The sequence below is a fragment of the Chiloscyllium plagiosum genome, unplaced genomic scaffold, assembly GCF_037043375.1.
Source record: "Chiloscyllium plagiosum isolate Xiang-an unplaced genomic scaffold, Cpla_swu_hap1 HiC_scaffold_2, whole genome shotgun sequence".
Lineage (NCBI taxonomy): Eukaryota > Metazoa > Chordata > Chondrichthyes > Orectolobiformes > Hemiscylliidae > Chiloscyllium > Chiloscyllium plagiosum.
In genome coordinates, this window is record NW_028270140.1 from 54,034,517 (window position 1) to 54,048,483 (window position 13,967).

The window sequence follows — 13,967 nt, forward strand, 5'->3', positions numbered from 1 at the left end:
AGTAGTGGGAAGTTGCGTGTAGAGGCTGAAGAGATTGGGGAGACACTGAATGAATACTTTTCGTCAGTATTCACTCAGCAACAGGACATTGTTGCTGATGTGAATACTGAGTCACAATTAATTCGCATGTACGGCTTTGAGGTATGTAGGGAAGAGGTGTTGGAAATTCTGGAAAGGGTGAAAATAGATAAGTCCCCTGGGCCTGATGGCATTTATCCTAGGATTCTCTGGGAAGCAAGGGAGGAGATTGCAGAGCCATTGGCCTTGATTTTTATGTCCTCATTGTCTACAGGAATAGTGTCAGAAGACTGGAGGGTAGCAAATGTGGTTCCCTTGTTCAAGAAGGGGAGTAGGGATAACCCTAGTACCTATAGGCTGGCGAGTCTCACTTCTGTTGTGGGCAAAGTCTTAGAGAGAATTGTAAGGGATAGGAGTTATGAACATCTGGATATGAATAATGTGATCAAGGATAGTCAGTATGGTTTTGTGAAGGGCAGGTCATGCCTCACAAACCTTATTGAATTCTTTGAGAAGGTGACTAAAGAGGTGGACGAGGGTAAAGCGGTAGATGTGGTGTATATGGATTTTAATAAGGCGTTTGATAAGGTTCTCCATGGTAGGCTACTGCAAACAAATACAGAGGTATGGCATTGAGGGTGAGTTGGAGGTTTGGATTAGGAATTGGCTGGCTGGAAGAAGACAGAGGGTAGTAGTTGATGGTAAAGGTTCATCTTAGAGTGCAGTTACTAGCGGTGTTCCGCAAGGATCTGTTTTGGGACCATTGCTGTTTGTCATTTTTATAAATGACCTGGAGGAGGGGCTAAAAGGTTGGGTGAGCAAGTTTGCGGATGATACGAAAGTCGGTGGAGTTGTTGACAGTGAGGAAGGATGTGTCAGGTTACAGCAGGATATAGATAAGCTGCAGAGCTGGGCAGAAAGGTGGCAAATGGAGTTCAATGTAGGTAAGTGTGAGGTGATTCGCTTTGGTAAGAGTAACAAAAAGATGGGGTACATGGCTAATGGTCAGATACTTGGTAGTGTGGATGAGCAGAAGGATCTTGGTGTCCATGTACACAGATCTCTGAAAGTTGCCACCCAGGTAAATAGTGCGGTGAAGAAGGCATATGGCGTACTGGCTTTTATTGGTAGAGGAATTGAGTTCCGGAGTCCTGAGGTCATGTTGCAGTTGTATAAGACTCTGGTGTGGCACATCTGGAGTATTGTGTGCAGTTTTGGTCGCCATACTATAGGAAGGATGTGGAGGCACTGGAACAGGTGCAGAGGAGGTTTACCAGGATGTTGCCTGGTATGGTAGGAAGATCGTATGAGGAAAGGCTGAGGCACTTGGGGCTGTTTTCATTGGAGAAAAGAAGGTTTAGGGGTGACTTGATAGAGGTGTACAAGATGATTAGGGGTTTAGATAGGGTTGACCATGAGAACCTTTTTCCACGCATGGAGTCAGCTATTACGAGGGGGCATAGCTTTAAATTAAGGGGTGGTAGGTATAGGACAGGTGTTAGGGGTAGATTCTTTACTCAGCGAGTCGTGAGTTCATGGAATGCCCTGCCAGTAGCAGTGGTGGACTCTCCCTCTTTATGGGCATTTAAACGGGCATTGGAGAGGCATATGGAGGATAGTGGGCTAGTGTAGTTTAGGTGGGCTTGGATCGACGCAACATCGAGGGCCAAAGGGCGCTGTATTTTTTCTATGTTTCTATTTCTATGGTCCGTGTATGGAATGAACTGCCAGAGGAAGTGGTGGAGGCTAGCATAATTGCAACATTTAAAAGGCATCTGGATGGGTATATGAATAGGAAGGATTTGGAGGGATATGGGGCTGGTGCCTGGCGGGTGGGACTAGATTGAGTTGATATATCTGGTCGGCATGGACAAGTGGGACCAAATGATCTGTTTCCATGCTGTACATCTCTTTGACTCTATTACTCTCAGTGCTGGAGGACTGGAGAACAACTAATGTGGTACTGTTGGTCAAGAAGGGAGAAATGGATAAATCAGTAAACTGCAAGCCAGACATTCTAACCTCAATTGTAGGGAAACTATTGGAAGCAATTCCAAGGAACCAAATTAATCTGCATTTGGAGAATCAAGGACAGTCGGCATGAATTTGTTAGGGGAAGCTCATGTCTGACCAACCTGATTGTGTTTTTTGAAGCAGTGACCAGATCTATTGATGAGGGCAATGCTCTAGATGTAGTTTACTTGGACCTTTGATAAGGTCACACGTAGGAGACTGATGGCAAAGATAAGAGCCCACAGGATCCAAGGAAATTTAGCAAATTGGATACAAATTGACTGAATGGCAGAAAACAGAGGGTTGCTGGAAAGTGGGACACAATGGGCTAAAGCGCCCTTTTCTATGCAGTAGATCTCTATGACTCTACATCTCTAAGCTTGACATTATTCAGGACAAAGCAGACCATTTGATTGTCGAGGGTTGTTTTTCCAAAGTCCATATCCAATGGGGTCCGACAGAGTTCAGTTTTGGAGTTCTTGCTATTTGTGGTTGCTATAATATGACTTGGACTTGAATGTTGGGAGGTTGATCAGTAAATTCACAGATGACATAAGACTTGGTGTGATGATAAATAGTGAAGAAGATAGCCTTGAACAAGAGAATGTAGATGGGCTGGTCACATAGGCTGATCAGCAGAAAATAGAATTCAATATAGGTAAATGACAATTGATGCATTTATGCAGGGCAAACAAGGCAAGGGGACATGTGATGAATAGTAGGACCCTGGAAGCACTGAGGATCAAAGGGACATTGGTGTATGTACACTGGTCTATTAAGGTATCAAGACAGGTAGATAACTTAGTTAAGAAGCCATATTGGATACTTGCCTTTATTATTTGAGGCACAGAGTTTAAGAGCAGGGAGGCGCATGTGTTGGCTCGGTGACAGCTAAAGTATTGTATGCAGTTCTGGAATCCACAATTAATGGAGACGGTGCAGAGGAGACTTACTGGGATATTGCCTGAACTGGAGAGTTTCAGTTATGAAGAGAGATTGGACAGATTGGAATCTTTTTCTTAGATCAGAGGAGATTGCGAGGGGACATGATTAAGATGCATAAAATTAAGAGGAGCATAGGTAAGGTAAGAAACTTTTCTCCTTGATGAAGGGCTGAATGACCAGATGGCACAGATTAAGGTGAAGGACAGAAGGTTTAGTTGAAATTAGAGAATTATAGAATCATAGAATCCCTACAGTGCAGAAAGAAGACATTCAGCTCATCAAGTCTGCACTGACCTTCTAAAGACCATCCAACCAAATTCATTCCCCACACCCTATTCCTATAACCCCAGATTTGCCATGGCTAATCCACCTAAACTACACATCCTGGATAATGCAGGGCAATATTAGCATGTCCAGTCCACATATCTTTGGAGATGTTAGGAAAACTTTTTCATCCAAGAGGGTGTCGCAATTTGAAATTCACTGCCTGTAAGAATGGTAGAGACAGAAGCCCTCATAACACTTAAGAAGTACCTAAATGTGCACTTATGATGCCAAGTCATGCAAGGCAATGTGCCAATTGCTGGAAAGTGGTACAAAATGGGCCGAAGGACCCTTTTCTATGCAGTAGATCTCTATTACTCTAAATCTCTAAGCTTAACATTATTCAGGACAAAGCAGACCATTTGTTTGCCATCGCATTCTTAAACATTCACTCATTCCACTACCAAAACTCAGTAGTAGCAGTGCACACCATCTACAAGATGTACTGTAGAGGTTAACCAGTGATCCTTAGACAGCACCCTCCAAACTCATGGCAACTACCTTCTGGAAGGACAAAGGCAGCAGATCCATAGAAACACCAGAAAACTCCCCTCCAAGCAACTCAACATACTGACTTGGAAATATGTCGCTGATCTTTCAGTATTATTGGGACAGAATACTGGAATTCCCTCCCTAACATTATTTCGGATCTATCTTTCGCACATGGACTTCTGCGATTTAAGAGGACAGCTCAGCATCACTTTCTCAAGGGTAGCTAATAATGGGCAAAAAACAGTAGCCCAGCCAGTAACACACACACTGCACAACTGAATAAGAAAAACTCCTTGTCAAAATCCCTATTCACCTTCCCTCATTCCTTTCATTAAATTAATCACATTACTAGCTTTCTTCACACTTTCTCATATGCCTTAACATCCAACTGTCAGGGCTGCTGTTTGGTCATGCCCCAGAGTGTAGTGGGGATGCCAGAGCACTGAGTAAATTTAAGCAGGACATGGGTAGAATTTTACTTAGTGATGAATTTAAGGATTATGGAGAGTGGGCAGGAATTGGAATTGAAGCCAAGGTGAGATCAGTGGTGATTGTATTAAATGGCAGAACAAGCTTTAGGAACTGAATTGCCTACTCTTTTTCCTAGTTCTTATGTTCTTGCGTTAACAGCAAAAATTCATATGCAATTGGCACCTCATTTTAGCTGAGCTATATTTTACATGATGCAAGCTAACTTTACCCAGTCCCCAGATTGTAGGAAGGAGGCTATGAGGGAAGAGGGAGCAGTGAACTAGCAGTGTGCCATTGTCAGACAGGCCTCTATCACTCTTCTGTAGCCTGGAGAATTAGTCACAGTTGTGAGGTAAATCAGGTGTAGGTTCAATAGGGACTGACAGTCGATTTGTTTCAATAAAGCCCTAACTATTGGCATTTTTGCCAAATGTGGTGTTTTTTCCAGTTACTGTAAGGAAGTAACCTCCTTGTCGCTTCTAGGATTGAACCATTAAAGTCAGAGGCTCCTCAGCACAAAGTTGAAGCTTGTGAGTAATAAAAGACTGCCCCTGCAGGCCCAACAATCCAGTTGTCTCCTACTCTCACCATCCGAGGTACGGCTTTTCTCAGGATGCCCCTGCACAGTTTCAGCAGAGGGCACTCACACTGCCTTCTCCCAGTGGGGCTGTTGAGGTCTTCGGGACTGCTGCCCCTTTGAATGGAGCTGCAGCATTGCAACTCATTCACCAGGGCAAATATGTTTGGGAATATTACCAAGTCAGTGTCAGTGCCAACAGCGATGAGCGCAAGACCCAATATACATCTGATGTCGGAGCCCCAGAACCCATGGTGAGAAGCAGTCCTGCATCTCTTATGCTTAAATAACATTGGTGCAAACAATGTATTGCCCAATCAATACTACATACATTCAGCATAAGAGCAACCTGTATTCATTTTTAAATAAGTAACATTTAGCGACATCAAGTGATGGCTCAACAAGTTTATGTCTTTGAATAATTAATCCTTTATTCACAAAAGTCTTGGGTTTAATATGTGGCCTGTTGAGCTAACTTATGTCATTTGAAGTGGGGTTGGAGTACCCACAATTAGTTTCTGCATTCTTGGAGGTGAACATCAGCAAGCGTACCTGGAAGTAGCTGCTAATTATACTCCCCATTGTCAAGCAACGGAAGTGAACGGGAGAGTGGATGTTAATCTCGGGCTGTAAGAGGCACATGGCCCACAACAGACTATCGAAGTCAGACATGAGTAGCAAATATTTCTACAAAGTTTGACACCAATGGGATCTTTCTGCATCAAACATTTAACCCATTCAAGGAGAAGAGTCTATTGGTTGAATCTTACAGTTATTTAGTTAAGTACCAGCTGCATCGCTTTATTTTGGAAGGTTTTACTTTCTGCAAAGCTTGGTGAGATCATTCATCATATCTTACCAAACTCGCCACATTAACTTCTCAGCCCATTCCAATTGCATCCCCCTCACTTGATTCTAGCCCCGTCTTCCCACATATCATACAGGATATCACAGAATTAATCATCACTCTGCCACTGGTTTTTTGAAAGGCTGTTGTGCACCCAAACAAGCACTGTCAGACTAGTGCTGCTTTTCACGGTTCCTGTCATTTAGCTCAGCCATGGCAAACAAGGGACATTTAGCACCCTGCACTGTGGGCAGGAAGCTGGAGCTGCGGGAAAGGGTGGTTCAGAGATGGAATATCTCTTTTTCCGCGACCAGAAGTAAAGGTCTGAGGTCATCATCCAGGTTAAAGTAGTTGAAGCCATTGGGAGGAATGCCCAATACTTGAGGAAGAAGCTCAAAGTCATTCTCCAATCCACCACAATAAGTGTCACCACCTTCTCTACAATATCTCATACCAGTCTGTCTTTGCTTTTGTACTCACATTTAACCAAGGCTCATGCTCATACTCTCACTTTTGGCTGAAACACCTTTCCCATTTGCTGTTACCCACTCCAATCCCTCTCATTAGTAACCATGCGTGCCCTTTGCAATGCCTACTCACCCTAGACAACACCACACCTGCACCGACAGACACAACAGTGCCCTAATAATAATCTATTTCATCTCCCTCAATACCTGCCCCATCTCATTCCAGGAGGAAAAGAGCCCACGGCAGAGCAGAAAAAGTCAAGACGTCAGTGGTACAGCATTTGGTTTTTCAACCCTTATGTGCAGAGCATTCTGACTCTGGTTATTCCAAAGAGCTGACTGACTGTGTCCAAGTCCCTGGACTGGTATTAAAGGCTTACTGTGCAGGATCCCTGAGTAAAAGCTATCTCCCTTGATTTGATGAACGATTGCTGACAACCATGATAAGATTCCTGGCTTTCTCTCAGCACCAAGTGACACAGCAATACCGCAGTACTATGAGTCTTGTATTCTGGCTGAGGAAGAAATATGCAAACAGGGAAGACATTGGAGGGTCTGTGAGTACTCAGGTAGGGGCAGAATGAGTGCACTTTGACAGTAGTGAAGAGCTGAGAGATACAACCTGTTCCAGTTTGTAAGTAGGCGGCGTGTGCCTGAGTGTGCAGTGTCCCTGCTGCAGCATTACAATAATAGTTGCCAGTGTAGCCCAACGGTATTTCAAGGTTGGCACATGTCAGATGCCAACAACTACAGACTTTAGCATACCTTAAGATTTTGGTGTCAACATGGATTTCTTTTGGAGCAAGCAGCGAGCTGAAGTTGCCAAGTACCCATTCTGACTTCTATGTTGAGCATTTTTGATATCATCTTTGTTTGGTCTATTTGGTAAGATAATAAGCTGGATATCAATGAATAAGTTGTTCTATTAATAATATATAATCTATAAGTCCCCTAATTGGCAACTTGCCACTCCATACTGAGAAACCTACCTTGTTGCTTCGCAAAAGCATAAAAGATGTTCCAGATCTAAAGACAGATGGACTTGTCCTCTGATTCAACCAAAAACCTTGTCATAGCCCACTTTGCTCAGACCCCTATTAAATTCTGCAAAATATCAGGATTAAATGGTACAAAAGGGAAACTTTGTAATTAATTGTCAAATGAATCCTCTAATTTTGTGACAAAGTATATCGACATATACTTGAAGTATCTGTACATGATTTTTCCAGGTGAAAGTGTCCTGTGTTAATTTCCTTCTCTCCAGATGAAGATATACATGTGGTTTTCTCTCAATTATTCAGTCAATGCCCCATTTCTTTTCATCACATGCAACTAGATTTTGAAATGGACTTTGAACACTTCTCAAAGATCAGAAGGTTCATTATTAATTGTGTTTTAAATTTATTTTTAAAATTTATTTTCCCACTGGTTGCTTTGAGGTTTTGGAGTCTATTAGCATGAGTAGAAGTACAAAGTTGAGTTAAAATTAGTAACTTTTTTTTAGGATTGAATTGTTGTCAGAAAAATATCATTTACATTTCAGTGGGATCTTCACCTCTCACAGCAATGAGCCTGAAGATCTGAACCTTGAACTGAAACCAGTTTAGCTGAGTGTTCTGCTCTAAAGTGGGACCAGTAATAACCCCTGTCCTGATGACTCTATGACTGCAAAATTTCAAAAACAGAGAATCCTGTTGGTCCTGTGGTGTTGATGCATTTTTTTTTGGAGCTGATGGGCGGGGTACCTTTTACCAGTTGGATTATATCAAAACACATGAATGTTCCAATACATAGATCCTCATTATTATCTGAATGGTGGCAGTTTCGGAGAAAGTGAGATACAATGAGACCTGGGTGCCATGGTCGAACAGTCACTGAAGGTTGGCATGCTGGTGCAGCAGGTGGTGCGGAGAGCTAATGACATGCTGACATTCATAGCGAGAGGATTTGGTGTAGGAGTAGGGATGTCTTTCTGTAGTTATACAGGGCCAAGTTGAGGCTATACTTGGCTACTGTGTGCAGTTTTGCTCTCCTAGTCTGAGGAAGGGCTTCTTGCTATTGAAGGCGTCCAGGGAAGGTTCACCAGACTGATTCTTGGGATTCTGGATCAGTGGTGCTGGAAGAGCACAGCAATTCAGGCAGCATTCGAAAAGCTTCGAAATCGACGTTTCGGGCAAAAGCCCTTCATCAGGAATAAAGGCAGAGAGCCTGAAGCATGGAGAGATAAGCTAGAGGAGGGTGGGGGTGGGGATAGAGTAGCATAGAGTTCAATAGGTCAGTGGGGGAGGAGATGAAGGTGATAGGTCAGGGAGGAGAGGGTGGAGTGGATAGGTGGAAAAGGAGGTGGGCAGGTCGGACAAGTCCGGACAAGTAAAGGGGATCATGTTGCTGGAGGTTAGAAACTAGGATGAGGTGGGGGAAGGGGAAATGAGGAAGCTGTTGAAATCCACATTGATGCCCTGGGGTTGAAGGACTGACATATGAGGAAAAATTGGATCAACTGGGCTTGACTCACTGGAATTTAGAAGAATGAGAAGGAATCTCATAGAAACATATAAAATCTTGATGGGACGGACAGACTAAATACAGGAAGAATGTTGCTGAAAATGTGTTGCTGGAAAAGCACAGCAGGTCAGGCAGCATCCAAGGAGCAGGAGAATCAATGTTTCGGGCATGAGCCTTTCTTCAGGCTCATCCTAGAAGATTTTAACCTACTGCGAATCCTCTTGCAAGGATGCCTTCCTTGATTGGAGAAACATGGGCTGTGATGGGATCTGTGGAAGAATTGCCCACAAGTACATTGAAGCTCATCTCAAAGTTGAGATCATCTTGCTGCACCTTTCTTGCTTTTCACAAGCAGTGTGGCAAGATTCTCATTAGGAAGTTGGGGGATGCCAACTAATGGGGATAAATAGTTGTTAAACATCTTTTAGCAGCTCACCCCATTAATTTTCAGCCTCCTATTTTACCAAGTTCCCAAGAAATCTCAAAATTGGGAAAACTTGACCAGGAAACCTGGCTGCATACCTGGTAGATTCAACTTGCTACTTGTACAACCTCCTTGTTGTACACTGAGCATAAACTGTTCAGAGCATGATCCATGCTCACCACCCACACTTACCATCATCTATGGACATCCAGCATTCGCCAGCCCATCTCAATCATCATGTTCCCTCCTCAGCACACTGGCAATCCACTTATGAGGCATGCACTACATTGCGTAAGTAACTAGTAGTGAGAACACTGCAGCAGAGCACTTTGCACACATTGACAGCAACCCAGCTCACGGAATGGATCAAGCTACATCTCAGTGCTGCTTCATTTCTCTCTTAGCACCCAATGATGTTGCACCTACCTGAAGGCTTACATCACCTTTAGACGTTTGCCTTACTGTGCCTTGCCATGTGGTGCCATGTCATGCCTGTTAACCTGTTTTCACTTCAACCAGAATCAAAGGCCGTAATCACTGTTAATCAAAGGCACTTTTTAACGTGGACACACAAAATCTCTGCGTGCCAGTATTGGACTATCTTTGTGAAGTGGGACATGTTGCTGTAAGGTATGCAATGAGATAGCAATGTACTAGCTACAGCATGTGCCAGGTGTCTGTATGAGAAACTCATTGCATGTTCATTCAATCAAATCATCATGGCAAAAACTACTGAGGTCTAGTCCTCAGTCCAGTTAAGTGAATGTTACCTTCGGTTGGGGGTGTCAGACCTGGGGCTCCATCATTGTCATGCATCCATTTGGGATGCTTATGTTCATGGCATCTGTCCCTGTAATGTACTGGACAATTCCACTCCAGAACATCACAAATGTCCTCCTATTTCACGGATCACAATTTCCCCTAACACATGATCAACAATGCCCTCCAGTGCATTTCCTCCACCTTCCGCACCTCTGCTGTCGAACCCCACCCCTCCAACCACAACAAGGACAGAACCTTCCAGCCCACAAATCTCCAGATACAGTGCATTATCCTTCCGCCAGCTTCAGTCAGACCCCACCACCAAAGATATATTTTCCTCCACATGACAATCTGCATTCTACAGAAAGCATTCATTCTGCGACTCTCTTGATAGGTCCACACCACACACCAACTCACCCTCCACACTAGACACCTTCCTTTTTCACCGCATGAGATGTAAAACCTGCACCCATACCGCCCCCCTCACTTTTGTCCAATGCCCTAAAGGATAATTTCAAATCTGATGGAGATTTTCTAGCACATCCACATACCTCATCTCCTGCGTCCATTGCTCTCGATGTGATCTCCTCTACATCGGGAAGACAGCACACTTACTCGCAGAGCATTTCAGGGAACATCTCTGGGATGCGCACATCAAACAGTTCCACTGATCTGTGGCCAACCACTTCAACTCCACCTCCCACTCTCCCAAGGACATGCAAGGCCTGGGCATCATCCACAACCAAATCAAAGCCACCCACCAACTGGAGGAAGAACGCCTCATTTTCCACCTCAGGACCCAACAACCGCACGGCATCAACACTGACTTCACCAGTTTCCAAATATCCCCTCCCCCCACTTCATCACAGATCTAACTCTCTAACTCGACATCGCTCTCTTGACCTGTCCTACCTGTCCATCTTCCTTCTCACCTACCCACTCCACCCTCCCGACCAACCTATCACAATTACCTCCAACCTGTATCCACCTATCGCCTTCCCACCTACCTTCCCCTCAGCCCCACCCCTACCCCACGATGGATCTCTTAGCTCCCTTTCCCCTCAACATTACAGGCTTATGCCTATAATATTGACTCTTCTGATCCTCGGATGCTGCCTGACCTGCTGTGCTTTTCCAATGCCACACTTTTCGACTCTGACTCTCCAACATCTGCAGTCCTATTTTTCCCCAGTAGAGTCCTGAACTGGTCAGTGGCTAGTCGTGTAGGGCCAGCAGCAGTGGTCAAGAGATTTGCATTTCAGCAGTCAGGAGATGCAAAGGCTTGGTCACTCATGAGTATGGGCTGCTTATTGAAATCCATTAGAGATCTGAGGTGAATACAGTCATGTGGGCCTATCCATCAATATTTCTGAAGAGTTGAGATGTTGAAGGGGTGTTTGGGAATGCCAGGGAACAGAGTCATTTGAAGTTATGGTGATAAGGACAGGGCATGGTAGACTACAGAATGGAAGCTATTGACTGTGACCACAACCATAGCTTCTATGTGGGAATCAAAAGGGACAGGGTGAACATCAGCTAGATGAAATGTCAGGGTTCAGGGCAGTGTAGTCTTGATGTGTTCCTGCTGTGCATTTTGTAGGTGGCACACACTGTAGCGACTGTACATGACTGGTGAATGTTAAATGTAGTGGATGGCATGACATTCAAATGGGCTGCTTTCTCTGGATGGTGACAATCTTCTTGAGTGTTTTGAAGCCACACTCTTCTAAGCAAGTGGAGAATATTCCATCATGTTATAACTTTGTGCTTTGCAAATGGTGAACAAGCTTTAGGGAGACAGATGATGAGTCATTCACTGCAGAATTCACAATATCCCACCTGTCTCTTGCAACCACAGGGCTAGTTCTGTTCCTGGTCAATGGTAGTACCCAAGTATGCAGTTGGTTGTGTCTTGTCCCTTTAAGAAATCATAGAGTCGTAAAGTTATAGAGATGTACAGCACAGAAACAAACCCTTCAGTCCAACTCATCCATGCTGACCAGATATCCCAACCCAATCTATTCCCACCTGGCAGCACCCAGCCCATATCCCTCCAAACCCTTCCTATTCATATACTCATCCAGATGCCTTTTAAATGTTGCAATTGTACTAGCCTCCGTCACTTCCTCTGGCAGATCATTTCATACACATATCACCCTCTGTGTGAAAAAGTTGTCCCTAATTCTGGACTCCTCGACCCCAGGGAAAAGACTTTGCCTACTTACCCTATCCATGCCCTATTTACCCTATCCATGCCCCTCATAATTTTGTTATCCTCTAGAAGGTTACCCCTCAGCCTCTGATGCGCTAGGGAAAACAGCCCCAGCCTGTTCAGCCTCTCCCTACCCCAGGGAAAAGACTTTTTCTATTTATCCTCTCCATGCCCCTCATGATTTTATAAACCTCTATAAGGTCATCCCTCAGCCTCCGACACTCCAGGAAAACAGCCTCAGCCAATTCAAACTCTTGCTATAGCTCAAATCCTCCAAACCTGGTAACATCCTTGTAAATCTTTTTGAAACCCTTTCAAGTTTCACAACATCCTTCTGATAGGAAGGAGACCAGAATTGCTCGCGATATTCGAACAGTGGCCTAATCAATGTCCTGTACAGCCACAACATGACCTTCTAATACCTATACTCAATACTTTGACCAATAAAGGAAAGCATACCAAATGCCTTCTTCACTATCCTATCGATCTGCGACTCTACTTTCAAGGAGCTATGATCTTACACTCTAAGGTCTCTTTGTACAGTAACACTCATTTAAACCTTACCATAAAGTGTATAAGTCCTGCTAAGATTTGCTTTCCCAAAATGCAGCACCTCACATTTATCTAAATTAAAATCCATCAGTCACTTCTCAGCCCATTGGCCCATCTCAACAAGATCCCATTGTAATCCAAGGTAACCTTCTTTACTGCCCACTATACCTCCAATTTTGGTGTTATCTGCAAACTTACTAATTATACCTCTTATGCTCACATCAAAATCATTTATATAAATGACGAAAAGTACCCAGCACCGATCCTTGTGGCACTCCACAGGTCACAGGCTTCCAGTCGGATAATTGGTAGTAATTACTACCTTGGTGGAGCTGGCCGGGGGCAGGGTTGGACGGGGTTGGGGGGCCAGGAAGAGGGCGGTGGCGGGGGTTGGACAGGGTTGGGGGCAGGAGGGGGCCGGGGGCTCACGCATGCTGTGATGCTGCCTTATCTCCTGAACAGGGAGCAGATGGGGGGCAAGGGGCCCGGACAGGGGTCGGATAGTGGGTGGGATGGATGGAGATGTGGTGTTGGGGTCAGGCAGGGGGTAAACGGGGGGGGGGGTGTTTGATGGGGTTGGGAGCAGTCAGGGCAGGGTGGGAGCAGATGGGGTTGGAGGCTGGCTGGGGGGTTCGGTGTTGGATAGGGTTGGGGGCAGGCCGGGGGGTGGTGTTGGACAGGTTTGGGGGCAGGCGTGGGTGGCGGTGTTAGACTGGGCTGGGGGCAGGATGAAGCAGAGTGGGGGTGGACAGGGCGGGATCTCGCGTGCAGTGTGCCTTTGCTTAGTCTCTGAATGGGGAGCAGACTTCACAGAAAACTCCAAGCCCCAGAGGAAATCAACTAAGTGAATAATCAATTATCTGAACGAAATAAGCCCACCCATCTCGTTTGGATAATTGAGGTTCCTCTGTATAGGGAAAAGTAAAAGGCACTACCATTGACATGTGCTTAGACTACACTACAGACATACTCAGAACAATTGATGCAACAGAAGGGTTGTCTATTGGTAGAAGTATCGCTAAGGGACCAATGTGCTGAATTACCTCTGTACATAGCGAAAGGTGACCTAAAATTATTTGGATGGACATGGTTCCAGAAATTAAAGTTAAATTGGGGCATGGTTAATAGGTTGGCAAACTCAAAAGTAAGTTTGCAAGAGATTTTGGACAGATATAACAATGTCTTCAAAGCAACCCTGGGGAAAATAAAAGGAGTAAACGTTAAACTTTAGTTTGAAGTGGGAGGCTTGTCCACTGAGTCTGAAAGTGCATCTAGTATTGTATCTCATAGAGTCACAGAGATGTACAGCATGGAAACAGACCCTTCGGTCCAACCCGTTCATACCGACCAGATACCCA